Here is a 12,041-nt window from a genome sequence, read left to right on the forward strand (position 1 = left end):
TCTCCAGCTGTGCAGGAGAAACGTGCAGAAGGTCCGCGGGTCACCAGTGTTGCCCCTGAAGTGTCTCCGGGTGTCAGTCACACAAACCGATCATTTAAAGAGACAGCGTGGTTTATGGTAATGAGATGACAGACATGCTCTCTCCCCCTCTCTCTCCCTCCCTCCCTCCCTCCCTCTGCTTTACTGGCATCAGTGTCAGGTGAACAATATTGCTCAAACTAAACTTCTCTCTACTGATGCTTTGACTGTTTTAGATTCAAATTTTCATTCAAAGTTAAATATTTTCCATCAGCCACTTTGAAAAGGATCTGTTTGCTTCATAACCCTGCTGCGTTTAATTCATGTATTTTTGTTTCATGAATAACAAATAATCCTTTAATAAAACAGTTGCCTGTTAATATTTTGTTGATGGACAAACTGATTCAGGCCCAAGTCGATTCAGAGAATAATCATAATGGATTTTCTTCTGGAAAAGTGTTTGGCCTTCCCCCCGGCACCTGTACACGTACCAAGAAAATGAAAAATGCGGTTTTGGGTTCAGCAGGTCCTTGTGGATCCTGATCATGATGTGTGATGTATGGATGTATTAATAACTGTCAGGGCCTCCATATTCAGTGACTGAACTATATTTACTTTTTTTCCCCTGTACGCTGCAGACTTCGCCTGCTGTCAGTCCACAGTACATTTAAACAGAACTTCACAGTAATGGTTAACCTGCAGTGAAGAGCAGTCAGTAATAACACACATTCAGCGGAATCACAAGCTCGTCTCAATAACAACGACGTCCGCTCCCTCTTGTGGCGAAACTCCAACATTACAATGCCTCTACTGTCTCTATTGAGCCGCAATACTTAGTTATAAATAAATGAATATCAACGCAAACTAAACAATTAACATGCAGGAAATATCAAGATAAATAACCAAATGTGTAGGGGAGGGGGTGTCTTTTTAAACCTCTGTTCCACAATAACACTGCAGTGACTGTTTCTTAGGCCACATAAAAATCTTATAATTCAAAGAAACAACCCGCTCTGTCCCTCTCTGTCTGTCCACATCAGCCCATGTGTTGCTGTCGTGACAGGTAATGGATGAATGAATGTGTCCCTGACCGAGTGTCTAGCTGTGTGTATGTAAGCGTGTGTCTTTTTGTCTAAGATAATATTGTGGCAGAGACGAGGCGAGAAGCCAAGTTTACGGAGTTTACTGTGCTAACAATGAACACACCACAAATCAAAACTGGGGTAGTCATCCCGACTCCATTCATTTCACTCCTGGCGCCTAGAGCAATTACAACACACAAGAGCAGGCATGGTGTAATTACTACGAACACAAATTAACAGAACAGAATAAACAACACATAACAAATACACCACATTCAGTCCATGGGCTCCAGGGAGGTGGCACCTCCCATGAGTCCTTGGCGGCGGCGTTAGCCACTCCGGCTAGCCACCGTTACAATATGAACTTTTATTCCTTTAAATACAGAGTATACAAAACGAAACGGCACAAAAACATGTTGCAGTATGGACTGAATTAGCAACTTAGCAGGGCTTATTTATAACAAGTATAAGCTAATTTACAAAATTCCACTAACCACATAACAACCTGCTGTTTAAGATCATGTCTATTTTCTGTCATTTCTGTTACATAGTCCCCGACTGAGCGTCTAGTTGTTATATGTCTTTAATATAATGGTTAATATAATAGTTTGCCACCCGTGTTAGTTAGCTAGTTTATTAATTTATTAATTTAGATGGAGTTGGACTTTTTTGGCATGACAAGCCCAAAAAACTGCGATGTCACGGCACTTGAAGGCAGCACTCGTCAATGGCGGCCCGGCCGCCATTCAAACGCTTACACAAACTAAACCGCCGCGGTACAGCGACTCTAGTTCTTTGCAAACTCCATCACCTAAGTATTTGGCGAATTTCGACATTAAGTTTTTACACAGCATAATCTGAATATGTTAGAAGTTGATAAGAATCCTGAAGAGGCGTCGAAACCCTCTGAGTTTCGACGAAAAACAGGAGGCTAAGAAAGAGTAACTCCGCTAGCTAGCATAACGCTACTGTAGCTAAATGCTGAATACGGAATACCTAACGGCTGAAGGAAGTAGTGACATTCTTCATGCAGCCTGGACAGCAAGAACTCGGATGGAGCTGGAGGAAGCTCGCAAAATTAGGTAAATTACTATTTCTTTTGGATTTCACATTCAGTGTCTTAAATCAAAAAGCACGTACAGTACGCACTTTTACTTTTGATTGCCCTTCTTGGCCCATAACTGTGGAGGCTGAACTCAGCAGTTGTTGGTAACTAAGCGCCCCCGTGTGGATTAAATCAAAATTTAATCTGTTCAAAAGCCCAGTGTCTGTCCCTGTCCCTGATGGTCACATGTCTACAAAACCTGGCTCTAACCAGCATGTCTCTCACGTTCTTATTTGTTCGAAATGTTGACTGTACTGTACTGAGAGGTGTTTCTAATACTGTGCCACTTGGGCTGAACCAGATCGTTGTGTTGTACTGGACTGCTTTACATTTAGCTCGGTGTATCTAAGACACTGGTGTCTCAGGGACACCACTGCAAAACACCAGCTTTTCACTTCCCCGTGTTGTGTTGGAATTTCCCTCATTTTCAAAGAAGCTGCGAGAATGCTGTCAAATTCCCCTCAAACATTAAATTTAAGGAGGCAGAAAAGGTGGCAGATGACTGTTTAAAAACATAATGCACAGACTGATGTGCCATCATGTCTCTCCAGCACATACCGCAGTCCTGTAGAGGAGGAAGAAGATGGTGCACGTGTCAGAGGCCTTCATCATTCACAGGTGTGCCTGTGTGGCGGCTGAGAGATCATCTCAGAGCTCGAGAGGACACCGCAGGGTCACTGAGAGGTCATCAGGAGGTCACCAAGCATCGAGTATGGGGTCGAGGTAGGAGAACTTCCAAATAATTTATCCACTCTGCGCTGTACGAGCTGGAAATACAGAAATACAGGTTTTCAAGGATAAATATTACAAGCTGCTTGACTGAATTACACTAAGACACAGCACACAGACATTTAATCGAGCAATTAGTTTGTTGGCAAAAGAGGAATCTTAGGAACCAGGGTCCATAATTATTGAATAAATATCACATTGTGGGTAAACTAATTTGGAAATGTGTGTGGATGGTTGGAAACCTGCACTTCAGTCTGTAGATTATGGCTGAGATTTGTGAATGGCTCAATGAAAACACTGAGCCAGGAGTCACTGAGTACTGTCCTGATGACAGCTTTTCAAACCTCCTGTGATGTAAATCATGTTAAACCTTCCTCAGTGACACACAGTGAATAACACTCTGTTCTGAAAGACATATTAATGTAGTGGGATCATCTCTAAGTGCAGATGTTCTCATTTCCCACTTAGTGTGTGAAGTGAATAACAGATCACACCTCAGCCTGTCAATCACATGAGATATGTGACACCACACAACATATTTTAACACCTGTAGTGGTGATGTATCAGAGACCACTTCCCCTACTTCCTGTAAACCTTCATACAGGTGGAGTTTCCTTCACCTGTTCAGTGCATGAGAGAAAGTTCAGTGTATATGTGGTGTTGATTCATAAGAGAGACAAAGGGAGACTGTAAAACATCAATTGTGTAAAAGTAAATAAATATTACATTTTATGATTTATGACAGAGAGCAGCAGAATTGACCTGTGGAGATAATAAGGCCTTTTCCATTAGAATGACCGTTTTCCATGTTTAACAAAGTCTAAATGTTCCATATTTCCTCTTAAATGAGACAACTCCCTCTACATTAGCCATCAATCTGTCACAAAGAGGGGAAATGTCTGTTACGTGAGGAGAGAGGAAAGAGCTGGAGACAGAAACATCTTAGTGCTCGTTGGAAGGACGGCACGAGCTAATCACATTTTCAAAGATTTGATGATGATCATTGAACTTGACTGAGAGACAGCAGTGTGGGATGCAGGACATTTCAGAAAACAGTGAACTCGGACTAGGTGGGACAGTAAGCTGCTGGCGACAGCGTGACATCATGTCAGTGGGAGCATATGGTGTGTCTGTGTCGCTGCTCTGCTCTGTGTGTATTTAGATTAACATGTTATTCAGCCTGCACTGAGGTAGAGAAAGTGTGTGTCTTTACCGGATTAGACGGTGTGTGTGCGTGTGTGTGAGTACGCACACATCTGTGTGAACATAAAGGGCAGTGATCTATAATGCATGAACCCGTGTGTTAGAAGGCCATACCTTTGTGCATGTTTCCTTTACTTATTGATGAAAAAAAGTGTGGAGTGTTAGTATTAGTTTTGTTTTTGTTTGTTTACGTGCGTGTGTGTGTGTGTGTGTGTGTGTGTGCACCTTTTCAAGCCAAGTTGACCATCAGAAAGTCTTGTCAGACCAAGTATAATTCACATCCCCTGTTTCCATGGAAACACTGACAGGAGTTTATGGTCATAGAAAAACACCTTTTTTCTTTCCACTCTCTCTTTCTCACACACACACACACACACACACACACACACACACAGACACAGACACACACAGACACACACTAATGTTCAGTTTGCATTACCACTAATTGATGGAGGCTGAACATTTATTTTATGCTTTTCTCCAAAGAGTTGTGACTAAAAGTGACTAATGGCATTCTTTGAGAGGGTTAAGAGAAAGCAACATCCTCATCAGTGAGCCAAACTACGTTTTACATCCCTCTGGGTAATAGTGATTTTTGGTGGTGAAAAGAGTGGAGAAATATCCAACACTGACAGCACCCACAGAAAAATGCCATTCCCTGCCCACCCACAACAAATACTTTTGAAATTTGATTTTTTTTTTTTTTTTAAATTTAAACAAGGTGAAGTTTTAGGTAACTCCACACGAGTAGGAATAACATCCCTTGGAGTTTTTCAGTGTTTTTCAAAGAGATTTACTTCGGTGCCGAGTTAATCTAATTTGCATTTGGAAACGACTTTGCATCATAATTGAGCTGGAATAACTGTCATGTTGTCAGCCGTTAGAAACGAGACTGGTAAGGATGGGGGAGAAGCCAACATGTCGCTTGCGAGCCATGGACCTCTGGCAACCCACAGAAAAGTGACAAAGAAAATGAGTGGGGTAGATGAGTGGGGAAACATAACAAATGTAAATGCCTCCAAACAGGGCACAAGAGGGCACTGGGTGGTTTGATAAGAATGCAAATGAATGGCTCAGATTTCCTGTTAGAGTGCGGTCTCCACCACCATCATCAAAATGCCAAATCAATGGATGCCTTTTGAAGGAATGGTAACCATCCCTCCAGCAGACAGGGAGAGCTGAAACTGTTCTGGAGGCTTGGGGTACAGCCCAACACCTCACACTGGTTGTTGGCTTTGTGTCTGTGGGGAGCTGTGCTGTTCTCTTTTGCAAATCCTCCTTTAGGCAAACTTCGTTTTCTATTCAAAGGGACGAATATATGGATCTTCTTACCCACAGAGCTCAAAGTGGATCACAAAACCAGATTATGTTAAACTCATGCTGAAGCAGTTTTTTAGAAAGGAATGTAGTCACGAACGATCTGGTGCTTGTCATCGAGTTTTATGGTAATTTTATTGTATCGTTGCGTGTGTTTTTGCTGTTTTACATTTTTTTGACTGAGTTTTGTGTATTTGTACAAAGGCCCATCTAGGTGCAGGCATTGCAAGCTAGTAAATGCTGTAGCATGTAAGTATTGGTCCATGTTGAATACTTATGTCCTTACAGTTTGGAGCATATGTTTGCACAGAATGAGGACTGTGGATTTTGTCTCCCATCACTTACATTATGAGAACATAATGAAGAATTGTCTTCATGGTCAGTATGAACAGGAGAAATGATCACAGCAATCAGCTCACACAGCGTTTCTGATTTGTCCACCAGATGGACCTGTTGCACTGTGGAAAGCTGGGCTGTGTGATGAACCTGCTGTGGTCAGATATCAAATAAAACCCGATGTGGCTCACTGAGGAGAAAGCAGTTGTCTGAAATATTGCAAAAAGGCAGTATGAGATAAACATAACCAGAACTGCAGAAAGATATTTCTTTGTCTTGCACGCTGTATCTTCCTGCGGGTTGGTAACCCTTCTCGGATGATGTGGGGACACTGGTGTCTCTCTGCAAGTCGTGACTGCCGAGGATCCTGTGCGGCTTCAGGCGGGTCACTGTCACAGTCCCACAGAGACAGAAATCATCAAAGAATCTGACTGTGAAGAAATGTGACAAATTAGTTGTCTGTTCTCTCCCTGATCTCCAAACCTCCATCCCAACAACCTGCGCCACACTAATCAGCATAATGAATTCCTCCAGCATGCCTGCCTTAATGGAATCAATTACTTGTAGAAGAAGAAGAAGAAAAAACCTGGCAGGAAAACAACCAGCACAGGGTAAATTACCGGCATGATTACAGAGAGAACATAAAGGGAAACTTATGTAGCTAGTCTGAATATTTATGCAGAGAAACTGATGATGATTATCATTTGTTTTCTTCGTTATTAGAGTGAAAGACAGCACTGAGTGATAGAAGAGAGAGGAGATAAAGGCAGAGCATAATAAGGCGGCGATGTGACAGACCCATCTGTTTTAGCTGTGTGGCTGTGTGTGTGTGTGTGTGTGTTTGCATGTGTTTGTGTGTGTGTTTGCATGTGTTTGTGCACACACTGAGTCCTGTTTCCCTTCCCTGCCCATGTGCATGATGTGTGTATATTTCTACATTAATGAGCAGACTGGAGATTTTCATTAAGGGTCCATTAGTACCTCTCTTTCCCTCTGGGGCCCATCTCACTATTGCGTTCACATTCATTCCTCTGATGCAATAACCGTAGCGAAGCAGGCAGAGAGTGGCAGCAGACATGGCTCACTGTCACAGAAATTCAGCAAAGAGCAATATATCTGGCACCACTTTTAGAATAAAGCGGCTCTTTTGAGCTCGACCATCAAATGAGGTTTTCAGAAAAAAACTAAAAGGAAAAAACAAACAAAAAAAAAGCACCAGCTTGAAGGCAGAGGCAGAAAGGCAAAGTGGTGAGAGGTAAATTATGAAATATGGTTGTTCATTAAATAAACATTTGTGCATTAGGCATTTTAAGTTAAGAGCTAAATGTCTGAATTATCCAAAAACAAACAGATCATGAGGGACTGAGCCCTGCTCGAAAGCTTTTCTTGACTGACAGCTGTGCACTAGCTCGGCTATCATCCACACGCTGCTGACAAGCCTGGCTGGGCAAACTTTTAAAAACCTCTCGAGCAAGCATGCTATCAAACCAGAGCGCTCTTCAAAACACAGTGGAAGCACAGCAACTCCCCAACAAGTCAACTGGCAGCAGATTTTATCTTGGGAAGTGTGTTTTCAATCTTGGTCGTTCCAATCCAGTGCGCATCTCACACGGAGATGAGCAGTTTGAAATATTTGGCTGGCGTAAAAAAAAATCTTTCTTTTGAACATCACTAAAAATAACAAGTGTGTTTCACCACAGGGGGTTACAGCTAAGAGTGGATGTCGCTGTGCTTTCATTACAGAACATTAGAGGGCAGTGGCTTTACATAAAGCAGCAAAGCAGCTTCCAGATCAACCAGGGGCCTTTGAAACACATCGGAGGTGCTCACTCAGTAGTTAGTCTTAACAAGTCTCTCTGTGCGGCCTGCTGTGTGTTCTACCTTCACGCTGCTTTCACCTTATTTACTGAATAATTTTCACCACTCATCATATTCCCCCTTACTGCACCGACTCTGAGAAGATTGGAAAGTACAGACAATAGTTGTTGTCTAATGTCAGGAGTGAAAGAGAGAAGACAAGGTGGACAGTTTGTCCGTGTTTGTGCTGACTGTTCGAAGTGGAGTAGAGTAAAACGTTTCCTGTCAGAGAATTTAGGACAGAGGGGAAGGGGACAGGAGAGGGGGAGGAAACGGAGTGTGTAAACCCAAATAGAAGTGTAGGAATGTCAGCTGTGGTTGACAGATCATGTTGGCGTGTTAAGACAAATATTGCTTGAAAAAAAAAGTACGATGCCTGCTCACAGAAAACAGAACACCACACAAAGGTGACCGCATGAGCCAACGCTGATGTTCACAAGGACGTTTGTCACGAAGTGCAGTCGTTAGTCACACAGCCCAGACCCAAATACCGCAGCACTAACTCAAGGAATCCTGGTGGTTCACAGAGGACAAAAAAGCTGTCTTAGCAGTCGGTCTAGACACGCCTCACATGTTGCTCAGCGGCTGCTTTTCCTCAAATCCGTCTTCGGTATCAGGAGTGAGTTCCCACCTTTGCATCTGCATTGTTATGTGCCCACACTGTGCCGTACCCAGATTCCTGCTGAAACATGCATCGTGATGACAGGGCAAATGGCACACAGAAAACTGAATCTGTGTTGAAATCAGTTCATTGCTACCATGTAGTGTCAGGTAAAAAAAAAAAACAAACCAAAATGTTTTCTCATGGCTGTAGTTTTTTTTTCACATACTTGTTCTTTGAGTTTATTCTAGAAGCAGTGAAACCTCAGAAAACCTATAGTTAATATGCTGTTATGTCTAAATCAGGATGTTATTGCATGTAAGCTTGTTTCGTCTCCTTTTCCTTGTAAAGGAAGTTGAAAAAGAGACGCATTACAAGCGAAACAGTGATCACTTTAGACAGTGTCGCTGAAATTGGGCAGACATTGGTTCATTATAAAAAGCCATGGTGTAACTTTAGCCCTTTCACAAAGCCTGTATGTGCTGCAGCTACAAGCTGCTTTGGTGCCAAGAAAAAGAGTTTAGAATTTGTGATTAAATAAAGTTTAATACAACATTCACAGAAAAACAGGTGATAAACAATGAATAATGACAAGTTTTGGTTTTGCAGGTGGTGAAAGATAACTTTGGCTAGACTTTCTCATGCTCAGTTTGGCAACAATGCTGTTATACATGTTGGTAATCCATTAATAATCAAAGTTGTTGATTAATGAATTATGGTCCAGGTGTACTCATACTGCACTTTACAGGGTTAGTAAGTTACTTATTAACAGTTATTTAAAACCATTAATTACAAAGTACAAGCCCTTTATAAAAGGTGATTTATTAGAAACAGGTATGTCCTCGAGCAGTTCTTAGAACAAGTTGCTCAGTTAAGTCGGTGCTTGTACTTGATGCTTTGGTAGTCTTCCCTCCGCTGCTTGTAGGGCAGAGTCACTCACACACAGGTCGTCTGTGTGCTGAGACAAATCGGACAGTAGTGGGACACAGTGCAGTGGTTTATCAGTCTTTGAGAGCCCGGCACTGAGGTGCCAGAGGGTTAGGGAACACACTCAGGAGAAGGCATGCTAAGTGGCCATGACAGATGAGCGCTATCAGTGAGCATTCTTCTGGGTCCAGTTCAGACCAATTCAGAGCTGCGTCCACATGCACGAAGCGAGCAACACGAGAAGAGATACAAACACGCACTGATGAATAAACAAGCAAATTAACATTCATTTCTGAAACAATGCACACTACAGTTGATTAAAATGTCCTATGGGAAACAGTTAAAAGCAAGAGATCTGTTCAGTTGGGTTTCAGGCAGGACCAGATTTGGAACCTATTACACATCAGTGCAGCTGAGGCAGGCAAATTCTTCGCAGCAGAGCGGCCTTGCCCCTGGTACAGTACGGACCGGGACAAATTATCACACTAAGTCTGAGATCAAAGCTTTTGTAGAAGCAATCAACTTGACCTGCTTGACCTCCAGCTGTCAGCATGTGAGAGTCTTTGGAGGGACTGTGTGTAAGTGTGTGTGTGTGTGTGTGTGTGTGTGTGTGTGTGTGTGTGTGTGTGTGCATGTCTGTGTATGTGCGTGTAAATAACGACACAGGAGCACCTGCCATCCCGAGCTCATCCAACCACAGAGCTGCAATTTCAGCTTTGTACTTTTGGACCTGAAATTTCAGTCGAACCTGTGTCAGCTATCTGTAAAAGAACGTTACGGCAGCGGCAGTTTGGAACGATACACGCGAGGAACTGGTCTGACAAAACAGCTCCCCTTGTGGAGAGTCTGCGGCCAGCGAAATGTGAATGAAGTAGTTTGTACGAGCTAGGTCCGTGAGATGCTTCTCATTTTAAAAAGGAAAACAGCTACCTGCACCGCCGCTTCTTGTCGTTGTTTCATATCTTTTGAATTTCTGTGATATGATGACTTTTCGTTTGTAGAAAAATTGGACGATCCTGGTGAGAATTAGTACAGTACGTGTTGCTTTCCGGCCAAACAAGGAAGCTTTTCAGTTCTATAAAAATACACAAAGCTGTATTCATGGGGTTTTTGGCCACTTGGGGGCACCAGAGCAACGCACGAGACATTATCATCTTACAAAGTTGTCAGGCTGCAGTCAGATGGACACATGAAAAAAAAAAAAAAAAACGTAGACGTCTCATTCATTCAAATGGAGCCGCTTCACTGACACAGTGGAGGTTCCAAACCAGGGGACCCAAAACAACATGTACACACACACGTACACGTGTGAGTGGGTACATATATGCATATGTATACACATATATGTGAACAGTGTATAACTGCTGGGTGGATACACATGACGTGATAACTTTGCTGAGAAAATCCGTTTATATTGTGTTGTCTTGGCATCTGAATGAAGTCAGCATGCACTGACATGTTTAAGATTAAAGGAGAAGGCAGTGAAGAAGAAAGAGACGTTTCAAGTGAAAGCACACGTGTGTGATGAGCATGACCGGGGCACATATAGCATTACCAACCCTTTCTGTGTTTAGTGTGTCGCAAAATATGTCTGCCAGGAAATTTTTTTTTTTTTTTTAAAAGTAGAATTACAGTAAATTTAAGAATATGAAATCATCCGCTCTACACGGGAAGTTCATCGAACAGGCTATCTGTGTCACTTGTCATTCCTTTCCACATCAGCTGATTCCTACAGGCACCAGCTCACTATGACAAACCAAGTACAGGCAAGTGGAGAGGACAGTCACTGATGAATCCACTTCTGCATTTCAAATGAAATGTAACATCCTTGATAATGTCACCACGAAAAACTCTGCACAAATAATGAATATCAGTGAGGACGGAAAGGCACAGAGCCACAATACAGGGACTCACCTCCCACGTGGGGACAAAACGCTGATCCCAACAAGGTGAACCATTAAATGTAATGGTTAAAGCTTGTTTTTGGTTTGGGTAATGGTTGGGATTAAACACGCGGTGGTTGTGGTTAAGGTAGCGTAAATCTCTAAGGAATGAATACAAGTAACTGCAGTGTCCTCCTGACTGAACTGACATAAACAAGTTTATGTGTGTGGATATGTCATGCCATCATCCAGCTTCAATACTGTGACTGCTCCCCGTGTGTACACTTACTTTGTTCTATCACATATTGTATTTCATGCTAAGTCCCATAAATCCCTGACGTGACCGCAGAGAGCCGTGGCACTGGTGTCATGGAGCTGTGAAAAACAAGACCTTTGTTATCGTACTGGAAATTTTTTTGGGGGCACTCTCAAAACATCATTTTCCTCCATCCAATTCCTCACAGATAACAAAAGCAAAAAAAAATAAAAAATAAAATCCTGGACAGTCTGTACCAGTCTGGAAATGTGAGGGAAGTTGGCACTTTTAACCATTTTCCTCCTCTTATCTCTTTTTACGTCTCCTCTGTTCCTCTTCTTTCGGCCTCGTGACCGGCACAGACCTCAGCCTGAAAGCCCCCTCTCTCTGACTGACAGCCGTGAGATTATTAATGTGTGTGTAGTTTATGTGAGTCCTCGCCTGTGTGGGTGTGTTTGTGTGGTTCTGTACTTCGGTGCTGAATGTGTGTGTGAATGTGTGTGTTTATGTGCGCAGACAGCAGACTCTGAGCAGAACTGGACAGCCCATCTGTTGCTGATAGGAGAGTTTCTCCCCTGACAGTTCCTGCAGGGAGGTGCTGATAGAACCACCATCTCAGTGACCTTGATCCAAACCAAAGAACCCCAGTATCTCCCCTCGCCTCGAGACACGTACCTAACAATTATACCAGTACCATATCAGTGGAATTCACCGTCTGATACACAAA

The sequence above is a fragment of the Toxotes jaculatrix genome, chromosome 9, assembly GCF_017976425.1.
Source record: "Toxotes jaculatrix isolate fToxJac2 chromosome 9, fToxJac2.pri, whole genome shotgun sequence".
In the NCBI taxonomy this organism is placed as follows: domain Eukaryota; kingdom Metazoa; phylum Chordata; class Actinopteri; family Toxotidae; genus Toxotes; species Toxotes jaculatrix.